Source organism: Lepus europaeus, chromosome 11 (genome assembly GCF_033115175.1).
Source record: "Lepus europaeus isolate LE1 chromosome 11, mLepTim1.pri, whole genome shotgun sequence".
In the NCBI taxonomy this organism is placed as follows: Eukaryota; Metazoa; Chordata; class Mammalia; order Lagomorpha; family Leporidae; genus Lepus; species Lepus europaeus.
This window is the reverse complement of record NC_084837.1, coordinates 117,115,620-117,130,408: the sequence shown is the minus strand read 5'-3', so window position 1 is coordinate 117,130,408 and position 14,789 is coordinate 117,115,620. Positions and strand designations below refer to the sequence as shown.

Genomic DNA, 14,789 nt, shown 5'->3' with positions numbered 1-14,789 from the left:
AGCTACTGCTTTTTTAAAAAAGATTGGTTTATTTGAAAGAGTTATATAGAGAGGGAGACACAGAGATCCTCCATCTGTGGGCTCATTCCCCAAATGGCCATAATGGCTGGGACAGGTCCAGGAGCTTCTTCCAGGTCTCACATGTGTGTGCAGGGACCCAAACAGGTGGACCGCCCACTGTTGCTTTCCCGGACACAACAGCAGGGAGCTGGGTTGGAAATGGAACAGTGGGATTTGAACCGGTGCCCACATGGGATGCTGGCAGCGGGGCCAGCGGCTCAACCCACTAGATTACTGCTTATGAAAAGGAACACCTGTAAGCTTTCTTTTAAAGCATGTTTCTACACAAGGTGTTGAAGAAAATATTCAAGATGTTGCTGGGCATATCACTGAGGAGGTGTAGACTTCTAAAGGTTTGAATTGAAAAAGTAATACTTGGGCCGGTGCCGCGGCTCAATAGACTAATCCTCTGCCTTGCGGCGCCGGCACACCGGGTTCTAGTCCCTGTCAGGGCTCTGGATTCTGTCCCGGTTGCCCCTTCCAGGCCAGCTCTCTGCTATGGCTAGGGAGTGCAGTGGAGGATGGCCCAAGTCCTTGGGCCCTGCACCCCATGGGAGACCAGGAGAAGCACCTGGCTCCTGCCTTCGGATCAGCGCAGTGCGCCGGCTGTGACGGCCATTGGAGGGTGAACCAATGACAAAGGAAGACCTTTCTCTCTGTCTCTCTCTCACTGTCCACTCTGCCTGTCAAAAAAAAAAAAAAGTAATACTTGCTGAACCAGGGACAATTTTATTATATTAGATATCTGATCTCAAATATTACAACAATACAATCAATGACATTTTTGGGAATAGTGCAACACATTGATTACCACTGAAGAAATGCATTTGCTGAGCAAAAAATTATTCTTCAATAGCTCAAGTTTTCATGCAACTAAGTTAATGGATAAGGTTGAACTCTCACCAACTAATCTTGGACTAACTTCTGCATTAAATTGGACTGTCATGTAAAGTTTTGGCTTCTAATGATTTTTCAATCATCCTGTGAGATGCTTGTCAAGCTGATTTTGTGCAAATATTGTTACAGCTCAAATCTCTCTTCCACATGCATATTGTATCCAGCAATTTAGGCACAGATGATGCAGACAACTTTGTGATAAATTCACTAAATATGATGAGGACAACATTAACTATTGAGTTCTCTGGCAGACATCTGGAAATGTTTCATATTGAAACATATTTAGGGGGCTGGCGCTGTGGTGCAGCGGGTTAAAGCCCTGGCCTGAGGTGTCAGCATCCCATGTGGGCGCTGGTTCTAGTTCTGGCTGCTCCTCTTCGATTCAGCTCTCTGCTATGGCCTGGGAAAGCAGTAGAAAATGACCCAAGTCCTTGGGCCCCTGCACCCATGTGGGAGACCCAGAAGAAGCTCCTGGCTCCCAGCTTTAGATCAGCACAGCTTTGGCCATTGTGGCCATTTGGGGAGTGAACCAATGGCCATGAAGACCTTTCTCTCTGTCTCTCCCTATCACTGTCTGTAACTGTACCTCTTAAATAAATAAATAAATAAAAGAAACATATTTAGGAACACTAATAAAGGAGCAAACCTTGTATTTTAACTATAATGGGTTTGAATTATATCTATAACACTGTACATTAATGTAAACCTGAAAATGCTAATTTTTGTCCAACCTAGACTATGGCATTCAAAGCTATAATAGTTCAGTTTTATTATCTGTCAACCCCAGACAACCTATTAATGCCACAGTTGAGCTTTCCTCTAAGTTCTGTAAAAGAGCAAATTATTAAACCTCAAAATTAGTCTTCAGAGCCTGTGCTGAAGTGTATGTAGCTGTGATGAATCTAGCCAGTGAGTTCAAAGATCCAGAGAACACTCTATATCCATCACCATAGCAAGTGTGAAAATTTCTCTCCCGTTTGTTATGGTTGTATTAGGCTTATTTTTTAGTTTATTAATCTTCACTTAAATTCTGTGGCTACAGTTTTCTTTCTATCATTGTTGATCCCAATAATTTCCTTTGCTCTGAATAACATGGAAGTAAATTGAACTGAGTATCTTTCCATATCTGCTCTTTTCCATCTTTGTTAGCTTCCTTTCTGGCTTTGCAGGTTCCCATGTATTCTGAAACAACAAATGTATGGCAAAAAGGTGTATGAGAGGCTTGACGGATTTTTTTTTGGCAAGTCTTGTTTAAACAGCATATAAATTTTTTGTCTAAACTTAAGGATTAATATGAGGATATGACCTAACAGACATCTCTTTTACCTAAATATTCATTTGCTTTCTTACCAGTTGTTAATGTGAGTAGGCTTACTTCATAGCTTTTTGAATATGCCCTGTCTATCCCCACAGAATCTGCCTAAAAGTGTTAGAAGAAGAAAAAAAAATGACAGTGAATTATGCTGCAGGTATACATAGCAGGTAATCTTTCTGTTATATTTTTCTGATGGCATGTAATTGACTACACACACTTTTTGTGATTTGAAATATACATCCAACATAAATGAAGTGACAAAATTAATGTAAATAGAATGTGTTCCACTCTGTGCATATCCTGGAAGGAACCAAAGGCAGAGTTGAGCCCTTTCAGTGAGTTTTAGGTAGGTAGGCATCCTGACCTGCGTGTTTAAAGGGATCCTACATCCAGCAAACTGCAAACTTTGGAATAGAAAGAAAAGAATGAAACCAAGTCCTGGAGGGTGACTTGGCTCTGCCCTCAGAAGTCTTTTTGATTGACAATAACTGTACATGATTGCAGGCTACATTTTGACATTGCAGATCATGTATTCAATATATTCTGATCAGGATAATCAACATGTCCCCTACTTTGACATTATTTTATTTCTGAAGGCTCAGGGCTTCCCTTTTCTATTCATAAAACATGCTAGGTTGTATACTGAGGAAGATTCAGAATTACTGTAGTTTATCAAAATTACATCTTGGAATCCAAAATGGTTGAATATAGAGAAGCTGCATCACAGCCACAGAAATACCAGAACAAAGGAAGGACCCCATTTCCAGAGGACAGATTGAAGGAAATTTTTAGTACGAAGTTAGAGAACAGCATAGAGAATGTAAGCTAGCAGAGAGTACAGACAAACCACTGCTAGCTGCTAAAGCTTCTGTGCCACCAGCACCTGTTCAAGGAACACCATCTTGCTGAGAAAAGAAGGCACGGCAACCCTGTTACCATTATATTTCAGTAGTGCTATGGGACAATTCCAGAGTCCTGACTTCAAGTCCAGCCTAAAGAGGTGAGTAGGGTATGAGCAACTACTTTGTTCAAAAGTACTAGATTCCAATTTCCCGTGGTAGAGCTGCTACTCAACTCTGTTCTGACTTAGGGGACAGCAGGCAGACTTACTGCTACCAAGGACCACCAGAGTCAGAGAAGGACCCTTTGCAGGGTGGAGAGCAGACCACCTGTGCCCTGTAGCTGGGGGGTTGTAGCATAAGTAATTCTCACACTTTGTGATCTACAGGATTTTCCTTGGCTTCTTAGGGTTAGCACCACAAAAGACTGTAGAAAATCCTAAAGGGACCAGTTCTAGAGGTCTAGGGTGCAAGCATCTTCGTCACCCATGCATGCCATATGGGAACAGGGTCAGTTCTAGATGTGCCTTGCAAACATGGCACTGTTGGTGTTGGAATCTCTGAAGTAACTCACACTGCAGTGCATGTAGAGTTCTGATTTGCATTCCTTTGCTTCAGGCTGGTAGCTCACAGGACACAATCTCCAACATAGCTGGTTCTCTCCTCTAACAATTGGGCAATGATCTCCCTGCATCCTGCAGAAACAAGACTGTGACTATTAGTACCAGAGTCTGCCTCATAGGACCTAGGGAAGAAGAGGTCTGTATTCCACTACATCAAACCCATACCTACCAGTGAAAAATCAGTATATATTGCAGTTACCCTGTAGTACCTGGAGTAGGGTCCCGTTCACATCCCCCAGTTCTGGGACTAGGACTTTTGGTACTATAACCACTCTCCCAGAAGGAACTGAAGAATGTTCTACCCACAATATAAAGTCATAGAGCTAGTGCTGGTACCCAAAGCTCCAGTATCAGGCTTACTTAGTGTGTTAAGGGCACAGCCTGCTCTATGTCCCTGAGCACCAAGAACAAAGCTTCAGCAATCACAAAGCATACTGTGACTGACAACCAACTCTGGGGACTAAAGAGATGTACCCCTAGGATGCTTCAAACTCATTCTACCTCCATGAACTGCTGCAAACTAGACAGCTGTGGCACTCATAGACACTGATGATATTGATTAAAGCTAAAGAAATAACTTTGAGGTTACAATTCTGGGATCACATAAAACCAAAGCCAAAGCAATAAGCCAAGTTGATACTCAACATTCCATCTAAACAAAAACTGTTTTCTGAGAAACCTACTCCATAAAAAAGAAAGGACTATTACACCAGATATTCAGAAATCAGTGTAGGGACACAGAAAATGTGAAGAAGCAAGGAAAAACTACACTTTGGAAAAAAAAAAACAAGAAGAGTTCTACAGAGACAGGTTCTGACATGAAGGAAATCTATGAAATATGTAAAATGGAATCCAGAATGATGATTCCGAGGAAACAATGTGATACAAGATAACACAGTTTAAAGAAATGGAGAGAGAAATACATGATGCCAGGAGTGAGATTCACTAGAGTTTTAACAGCAGAACAGACCAAGTAGAAGAAACTTTGGATCTAGAAAACAATACTTTTGAAATAACCAAGTCAGATAAAAATAAAAGAATTTAAAGGAATGAAGAAAGACTATATGAAATATAGGATACCATTAAGTGAACAAATATTCATGATATAGGGATTGCTGAAAAAAAGAGAAGGAAAAAGATGTTTGAGAACCTAATTAAATAGTAGTTTAAACTTCCCAAGTCTTGAAGGAGATACGGATATCCAGATATAGGAAGCCCAAAGATCCCAAAGCAGCCAGTACCAAAAAAGACTTTTTCCAATGCATGTTATAGTGAAAACGATAAAGTTTAACAAAAAGAGAATTATAAAGACAGTAAAAGTGTTATCTAACAGCAGACTTCTCAACAGAAACCCTACAGCCCAGAAGAGAGTAGAACAATATATCCATGGTCTTGAAAAGGGAAAAAGCTTCAAGAATATTATATCCAGAGATACTATCCTTTATAAGTGACAGAGAAATAGAGTATTTCCCAGATGAGCAAAAACAGAGAATTTGTCACTACCAGACAAAAAAGTAGTGGTAGGAGGGAAGTTTATAGCATTAAGTGCTTACATTACAAAACAATCTCAAATAAATGACCCAACAGTGCATCTCAAGGACTTAGAAAAACAAGAACAAACAACTCATCATTAACAAGAGATGAAAAATAATAAGAATGAGAACAGGAATAAATGAAATTGAAACTAAAAAGATAATACAAAGGAGCACCAGAGCAAAAACCTAGTTTTTTGAAGATATAAACAAAATAGATAAACTTTTAGCCAGACTAACATAAAAAAGAGAAAAAATCAAATACAGATGAAAAAGGAGACATTACTATCAATGCCAGAGGAACAACTAATTATATGCTAACAAATTAGAAAACCTTGAAGAAAATGATAAATTCTGGATATATATAACATACTAATATTAAATCAAGACTATATAGTATATCTAAATATACACATGAAAAGCAGCAAGAAGGAAGCAGTGATTAAAAGTCCCCAATGAAGAGAACTCCAGGACCTAATGGATTTACTTCAGAATTCTACAAAACATTTTAGTGTAACTGACTATTTACAAATGATTCCAAAATTGAAATTGAGCAGGTTGTCCTTCTACCAAACCCTTTTTATGAGGCCAGCATCACTCTGATATCAAACCAAAGATATAACATAAAGAAAACTACCAGTAACCTTAAGGAATATAGATGCAAAAATTTTCAACAATATACTAGCAAACCAAATCCAATAGTACATTATAAAGATCATATATCACTACCAGGTAGGATTTATCCCAGAGGTGCAACAGTGTTTCAACATTCACAAATTAATAAATGCCTTAAATTATCTCAACAGAATGATGACCAAAAACCATATGATCATCTCCTTAGTTGCATTGAAAACATTTGATAAGATTCAAAAATGCTTCACGATAAAACCTCCACAGGTATATAAGGGTATAGAGGGACATATATTAGGTATATAAGTTATATACCTTAGGTATATGAGAGACATAACAAAGTTATAAAGGCTAAATGACAGTCCAAGGGCTAATATTTGGAATAGGGGAAGCAAAGAGCATTTCCTTTCACAGATCTGTCCATTTTCTCCACTCCTTAATCAATATAGTATTTGAAGTATCAGTAAGAGTAATTAGGGGGGAGGGGCCGGCACCATGGCTCATGTAGTTGGTCCTCCACCTGTGGCACCGGCATCCCATGTGGTTGCTCCTCTTCCACTCCAGCTCTCTGCTGTGGCCCGGGAGGGCAGTGGAGGATGGCCCAAGTGCTTGGGCACCTGTACCCACGTGGAAGACCAGGAGGAAGCACCTGGCTCCTGGCTTCGGATCAGCGCAGCACTGGCCATAGTGGCCATTTGGGGAGTGAACCAATGGAGGGAGGACATTTCTCTCTGTCTCTCTCTCTCTCACTGTCTGTAACTCTCCTGTCAAATAAATTTTTTTAAAAAAAGTAGTTAGGAGGGCTGGTGCTGTGGCATAGTGGGTAAAGCTGCCTCCTGCAGTGCTGACATCCTAGATGGGTACTGGTTCATGTCCTGGCTGCTCCACTTCCAATCCAGCTCTCTGCTATGGCCTGGGAAAAAGTAGAAGATGATCAGTCCTTGGGCCCCTGCCCCCACATGGGAGACCCAGGGGAAGCTCCTGGCTCCTGGCTTTGGATCAGTGCAGCTCCGGCTGTTGCACTGCAGCCATCTAGGGAGTGGAGCAGCGGATGAAAGACCTCTCTCTCTCTCTCTCTGCGCCTCTCTATAACTCTGCCTTTCAAATAAATAAATCTTTTTAAAAAATGATTGGGGAGGAAAAAGAAAAAATGGTACTGAAATTGGAAATGGGGAAGTCAAAATATCCATGTTTGCAAATGTTTTGTACTTTATTTATAAAAGAGAACACATTTCAGCTGGTGACGTGGCTCACTAGGCTAATCCTTCGCCTGCGACGCCGGCACCCCGGGTTCTAGTCCCAGTTGGGGCACCGGATTCTGTCTCAGTTGCTCCTCTTCTAGTCCAGCTCTCTGCTGTGGCCTGGGAGTGCAGTGGAGGATGGCCCAGGTCCTTGGGCCCTGCGCCCGCATGGGAGACCAGGAGGAGACACCTGGCTCCTGGCTTCGGATTGGTGCAGTGTGCCGGCTGCAACACACCGGCTGTAGCAGCCACTTGGGGGGTGAACCAATGGAAAAAGGAAGACCTTTCTCTCTGTCTCTCTCTCTCTCACTGTACAACTCTGCCTATCAAAAAAAAAAAAAGGAACACTTTTCATGTATTTAATATAAGCAGTTTAAAGAGTATATTTCTCACCATACCCTTCTTTACTCACTCTCACCCTTCTTACTTCATTTCTTTAACTTTTAAAATGATGTACTTTCAATATTATTTATAATCTTTTTAACTCTCCACTAAATAAAGATTTTAACAAGTAGTGAGTACAAAAACCAGTGTTCCTGAAGAGTATAGACAAGGGCTATAAACAATAATCAATTGTCAAAATGTCAGTTTCACTCCTATACATTAGATTTTATTTGTACTCTGTATATTACCACAAATCAGGGAAACATGATATTTCTCCTTTTGAAACTGGCTTATTTCACTAAGCATGATGATATCCAATTGCATGCACATTGTTGCAAAAGGATTTCATTTTTTATGGCTGAGTAGCATTCCACCATGTATATATACTTTAATTTCTTAGTCCTGTCATCAGTTGACGGACATCATGGATGATTTCCTATCTTAGCTTTTGTAAATTGAGCTACTATAAACATGGTGGTACAGATAACTTTCATATGCTGATTTCAATTCCTTTTGATAAATTCACAGGAGTGGAACAGCTGAATCATACTATAGATCTATTTTTACATTTCTGAGGAATCTCCACACTGTCTTCCATAGTAGTTGCACTAGTTTACATTGCCACCAACAGTATATTAGAGTACTGTTTTCCCCACATACTCAACAGCATTTGTTATTTTTTGATTTCTGTGTGATAGCTTTTCTAGCTTGGGTGAGGTGAAACCTTGTTGTGGTTTTTTAATTAAATTCTGGGGTCTCTAATCTGTTCTATTGTTCAAGGTATCTGTTGTTGTGCCAGTGCCAAGCTATTTGGATTATAATAGCCCTCTAATATATCTTGAAATCAAGTATTGTGATGCCTTCAGCTTTATTGTCTAGGATTGCTTTAGCTATTCTGGGTCTCTTGTGATTTCATATGAATTTTAGGGTCATTTTTCTGAGATCTGAGAACAGCTTTGTATTTTGGTTGGGATCACATTGAATCTGTAAATAGTTTTGTGTAGTGTGGACATTTGATTATATTAATTCTTCCAATCCATGGACATAAAATTTTTTCCATTTTTTGGTGTTCTATTTTTTAATCTTTTGTAATTTTCATTGTAAAGGTCTTTCATATCACTGGTTACATTTATCCTGAGTTATTTAAATATTTTTTGTAGATGTTAAGAATGGGATGGGATTGATGTTACAAATCCTTTCTCAGTCATGGCACTGTTTGTGTATATGAAGATTATTGATTATTGTGTGTTGGTTTTATATCCTGAAGCTTTGCCAAACTCTCTTATTAGTTTCAGCAATGTTTTAGTGGTGTTTTTTTGGTTCCACTGTTTGTGATCATATCTGCAAACAGAGATAATTTGAGTATTTGTATTCCTTTGATTGCTTTTTCTTGTGTAATGACTCTGGCTAAAACATCCAGAATTATATTGAGTAGTAATATCTGGTTCTGGATCACAGTGGAAATTTGTCTATCTTTCCCCCATTCAATATTATGCAAATAGTTCTATTGTATCTTTTTTGGTTTCAATTTTTTATTCTCTAATTTTTATTATTATTTCCTCCTCTAATTTGTTGTTTGGTTTATTCTTGTTTTTCTAGATCATTGCGATGTGCTGTTAGATCTTTAATTTGATGCCCTTCTAATTTGTTGATGTAGACAGTAATTGCTCTAAACTTTCCTCTTAACACTGCTTTTGCTGTATCCCATAAGTTTTGATATGTTGTTTTCTCATCTTCATTTGTTTCTAATAATTGTCAGTTTTTCTTTTGATTGCTTCTGTGATATACGGTTCATTCAGGAGCATGTTTCTTAGTCTCCATGTGTTTTTATATTTTTTAGAGTTTCTTAAATTGTTAACTTCCAGCTTCATTCCATTATGGTAAGAGAAGGGACATGATAAGATTTTAGTTTTTTTGAATTTGTTGAGACTTGCTTTATGGCTTAGCATATAGTCTGGTTTAGAGATGGTTTCATGCACTGATGAAAAAAATGTGTGTTCTAGGCCGGCACTGTGGCTTAACAGTCTAATCCTCCGCCTTGCGGCGCCAGCACACCGGGTTCTAGTCCCGGTTGGGGCGCCGGGTTCTATCCCAGTTGCCCCTCTTCCAGGCCAGCTCTCTGCTATGGCCCGGGAAGGCAGTGGAGGATGGCCCAAGTGCTTGGGCCCTGCACCCGCAAGGGAGACCAGGAGAAGCACCTGGCTCCTGGCTTTGGATCAGCGAGATGCGCTGGCTGCAGTGGGCATTGGAGGGTGAACCAACGGCGAAAAGGAAGACCTTTCTCTCTGTCTCTCTCTCTCTCACTATCCACTCTGCCTGTCAAAAAAAAAAAAAAAAAAAGTGTGTTCTGCAACTTTAGGGTGGAATGCTATCACAATCCTATCATTTTATGATTTTGAGTAGTTAGTACTTCAGAGTCTTTTTAGTTTTTCCTACCTTGAAGTTTTCTTTCTTACATATACATATGAAGAATTGCTGTTGTTGTGGGGTGCACAGATTAAAAACACAGCGAGACTTTTGAGGTCAAATTAGGAGTCTTTATTAACCAGCTGGCAACTGCCTTTTCACAGAGCAAGTCCAGAGAAGACAGCTCTGAGTTGCGGTTTTGGGGCATTTTTAAAGGCAGAAACCAGATTTTGGGGGCCCAGCCATTCTCAAGCAAGCAAGCAGAAGTACAGAAGCCAGACATATTCCTGTTAAAGCCAGATGAGCAGACCGATATCTATAACTTGTTTCTATCAAAGGAACAGTCCCTGCTCTGAAGCAACCAAGCAAGATAACCTATAACCTCCAGGGCATGCTATGTCCTGTGGGAATATTTTAAACGTCAAGCCATGCTATCACACTGTCTCTACTGAGTGTGTGTGTGTACAATTTACCACTATATCTTTTCTTTAATTAATTTATTATTTGAAAGGCAGAGTTACGAAGAGGCAGAGGCAGAAAGAGAGAGAGAGAGAGAGAGAGAGAGAGAGAGAGAGAGGTCTTTCATCTGCTGGTGCACTCCCAAACAGCTGCAATGGCTGGAGCTGGGCTGATCTGAAGCCAGGAGCAAGGAGTTTCTTCCAGGTCTCCCACACAGGTGCAGGGGCCCAAGGACTTGGGCCATCTTCTACTGCTTTCCCAGTCCATAACAGAGAGCTTCTTTTTTTAGTGGACAGAGAGAGAGAGAGAGACAGAGAGAAAGGTCTTCCATTTGCCGTTGGTTCACCCTCCAATGGCCACCACGGCCGGCATGCTGCGGTCGGCGCACCACGCTGATCCGAATGCAGGAGCCAGGTGCTTCTCCTGGTCTCCCGTGGGGTGCAGGGCCCAAGCACCTCCATCCTCCACTGCACTCCTGGGCCATAGCAGAGAGCTGGCCTGGAAGAGGGGCAACCGGGACAGAATCCAGCGCCCCGACCGGGACTAGAACCCGGTGTGCCAGCGCCGCTAGGCAGAGGATTAACCTGTTGAGCCACAGCGCCGGCCTAACAGAGAGCTTCTAAAAGTGGAGCAGCCCAGTTTGAATTAGCGCCCATATGGGATGCCAGGATTGCAGGCGGCAGTTTTACCCACTGTGCCACAGTACAGACCCCACCACTATATTTTTTCAGTACCTTTTAAATAAGTACATATGTGTTTTGGGGGGAGAGTATTCTTCCAAAATACAGTTTTCTGGTCTAAGGAAGTATCCTGTGATATAAGTATAAGTAACAAGAACCAAATCCATAAATGGGCATTAGAGGGGTAGGAACAGCAAAAGAATAGACAAGAACATGAGAAAGATACTTTTTTTTCTCAAAAGTAGAATTCAGACTATTTCTTGAATATTGTGTGTTCTTGAAGGTAGTATGACTGCCTTTTTAAAATTATTTATTTATTTATTTATTTTGTAAGAGAGAGATGGAGAGGCCAAGAAAGAGAGAGAGATATTCTTCCATCCATTTATTCACCCCCCAAATGGGTGCAATGGCCTGGGCTGGACCAGACCAAAGCCAGGAGCCATGAACTTCATCTAGGTCTCCAACAGAATGCAAGGGTCCAAGTACTTGGATTATCCTCTGCTGGTTTCCCAGGCACATTAGCAGGAAGCTGGATCAGAAGTAGAGAAGTTGGGATTTGAACTGATGCCCATATGGGAAGCTGGCATGGCAGAAGCAGCTTAACCTGCTACACCATAATTCCGGCCCCTATGACTGCCTATCTAAGGAAATTAGAGCAGCATCAGAGAAATGGAATTTGGGATATAGCTGGGAGGGGATTGAGGTGCTCTGTATTCCTGCTTCTGCCTCCCTCCTTCCTGTGGAAAACCTTTCTGATAACAGGCCCCATGTTAACTTGTTTTTTCTTTTCTCTATGATCCAGCAGATAGGAACTAATATAATGACCAATTGATTAAAGCAGCAGGAAATGGGGAATTGCAAAATTGTCCTCAATCCTTGAAGACTCTGGAGCCAATCCAGACAAAATTTACATGGAATGCATATCTACATGTTACAGGTAATGTAAGCCTGTCTGAAGGGGTTTGAGTGAGCCCTTTGCATAAACATAAGATTTGTGAATTATGGTTATTAACTGTTATTTTAAAGTCTTTACATATCCCTACAGTGTAAGACCTTTCAAACTAGACCCCAAGGTTGGGAGATAACATGCAACGCTGCCCCATGATCTGGTTGTACAGGCTGTAGGAAAACCACAGCTTAGTTACTGTTTCTTAGTTACCCATTTCTGTTTATCATGATTTATATATTCCTTATCATATTCAGTCTTTGAAAGAGCCCTGCAAAAGAAGTATGAAAATGTTGATAGTGGTAAAACTAGTCTTCAAACAGTACTTTATACTTTGTGTGTCTGTGTGGGTGCAAACTATTGAAATCTTTACTATTCTAAGAGTTGATCTTCTGCATATAAAGATAATTAAAAATGAATCTTAATGAAGAATGGGATGGGAGAGGGAGTAGGAGGTGGGATGGTTTGTGGGTGGGAGGGCAGGTATGGGGGGAAGAACCGCTATGATCCAAAGGTTTTCATATGAAATTTATATTTATTAAATAAAAACTTTCTATAATAAACAAAGAAAATATTGATAGGCCTTCTGTAAGTTGGTCTAGTCTCATGAAAAGTCACGGAGTTGGGATGTGAACAACAGCTTTCTATCTTTGAGGACACCTATAAGTTACAGTCTGTAGTGCAGAGAGGAGGCAGCAGGACTAGGGTGACCTATGGAGAGGCAGGTAGTGTCTACCCTTTTTGTCACTTTTTGGTCAGCTTTGTCTGTGTGCTTGGGAGCCTCGTGTCTGCTCCACCTGCTCCAGACCTCATTGTTTCCCTCGTTGAGGTGAGGTTCTTGGTCTAGATTTAGGGTCTTTGTTCTAGGTCGAGGTTCTTACAAGGCCCTCTATAATTATAGCAGTTAATCTTTCCCTAATAATTCTTCAAAAGTTGGACGCAAAATAAATCACTTCTTAGAATTTCTCAGCTGATGGAAGAGAGAATGTCCTTTCCTCACCTAAAGAAAGAGTGGACACCCTTATCTCATTTGTCTATAGAGTGAAAGAAAAGTCCCTACACAGTGATAGGCTGAAGGTCACATCTTCATGTGAAGGAATGGTGAATGTCCTGTCCTCAGCTGAAGGAAGAAATGATGCCAAGTACTCACCTGATGTAAGTGTGGATGCTGCTTCAACTCATGCTGGTAGGGCTAAAGCCCTGTCCTCACATGGAAGGGCAAATGTCCTATTCTGTGCTGCTACAAAAGTAATTATTGTTCACACCTATGGGAATGTGAATACCATCTCCTTAACTAACTAAAGAATGAAGTATGTGCTCCCTTTAGACATAGGTCACACACCATGGTCTCACCTTACAGAATTTTGCATGCCCTCTCCTCACAAAGGGATGTGTGAACACCCTATTCCCCTTTGACTGAAGGATTATCACCCAGTACTCACATGATGAGAAGCTGAATGCCTTCTCTTCATCTGATGGAAGGGTGAATGCCACGTACTAATGTGGGAGGAAGGTGAATACCATGTCCTCATATGAAGATAGGGCGAATATTCCACCTTCATGTGATGGAAGTGCTAATGTGTAGTTCCCAGCTGTTGATAGGGTGAATTCCTTATCTTTTCTTGATGGAAGATTGAGTGCCTGTGCTTATTTGATCTAAGGCGAGGGACATATTGTCATGTTAGTGGCAAATACGGGGTCCTTATATGATAATGGATGAAGGCCTTGTCATCAGTGATGATGACAAGAGATGCCTCTTCTCAGGCATGGAAAAACAAACCTTGAGTCCTCAAATGCTAGAAGTTTTAATGCTGTGTACTCACCAAATGTGAAGGTAAATGACCTCTCTGGAATCTGAAGGAAGTGTGAGTATCCTGTCCTCACATGATGTAAGTGTGAATGCAGTTTCCTCACCTGATGGAAGGTGATCTCCATATACTTACTTGTTGAAGGGGTAATCTATACTCCTCAGCTGAGAAAATGGTGAACACCCTAATCTCATGTTTCAATAGGGTGAAAAATATGTTCACTCATGATAGGTAATAGGGTGAAGGTTGTATCTTCATATAAAAAAATGGTGAATGCCTGTCTTCAACTGAGGGAGGGGATTATGCTATGTCCATATCTGGTAGACTTTGAATGCCATTTCTTCTCATGATGGTATAATTGATATAGTTTGTTTACATGCTGCAAGGTGAATGCCCTGTCTTCATTTGGTGGAATAGTCAATGCTTTTTTTAAAATCCTGAGGGAAAATAAAATACAGTGTTCTCACCTGAGGGAATTGTAAATGTTATTACAGTATCTACTGATGTAAGAATAATCACTGTACTCACCAGTGATTGGTAAACACCTTTTCCTCACCACACGGAAGAGTGAATTCTGTGACTTTATCAGACGGAAGGGCAAACAGTATGTGCTCACCTTACAGAAATTTGAATGCCTTCTTCTCTGAGGGAGTAAGAACACCATGTCTGAAGAATTATCATCACCCAGCACTCATTTGATGGAATATTGAACACCTTCTCTTCACCAGACAGACGGGTGTAGGCCATTTCCTAATGTGAGCATAAGGTGGGTGCCATGTCCTTACATGAAGACATGGTGAAGGTCTTCATGTGATGAATGAGTGAATGTGAAGTCCTCAACAGATGGTAGGATAAATGTCTTGTCCTTGCCTTGTGGTAAGTTATACATCCTCTGCTCATCTGAATGGAAGGGTGGAGGAAGTGCCACATGAGTGTCAGATGAATTCTGGATCTTCTTCTGATGATATG

At 40.8% G+C, this 14,789-nt stretch overlaps 1 long non-coding RNA gene and 1 pseudogene across 9 annotated transcripts in view; both read left to right on the top strand.

The window, feature by feature from the left end:
* Window positions 1-688: 688 nt before the first annotated feature.
* Window positions 689-1,919, top strand: LOC133770418 (conserved oligomeric Golgi complex subunit 6-like; annotated as a pseudogene).
* A 455-nt stretch (window positions 1,920-2,374) lies between these two features.
* Window positions 2,375-14,789, top strand: part of LOC133770419 (uncharacterized) — a 58,718-nt gene continuing 46,303 nt past the window's right edge. For 6 of the 9 annotated variants that reach the window (XR_009867346.1, XR_009867345.1, XR_009867342.1 and 3 more), the window contains exons 1-4: window positions 2,375-2,439; window positions 11,869-12,003; window positions 13,053-13,167; window positions 14,444-14,586. This is a non-coding gene — a long non-coding RNA (uncharacterized LOC133770419). The remainder of the gene's footprint in view (window positions 2,440-11,868; window positions 12,004-13,052; window positions 13,168-14,443; window positions 14,587-14,789) is intronic. The other 3 variants (XR_009867340.1, XR_009867341.1, XR_009867344.1) reach the window with 3 other exon arrangements.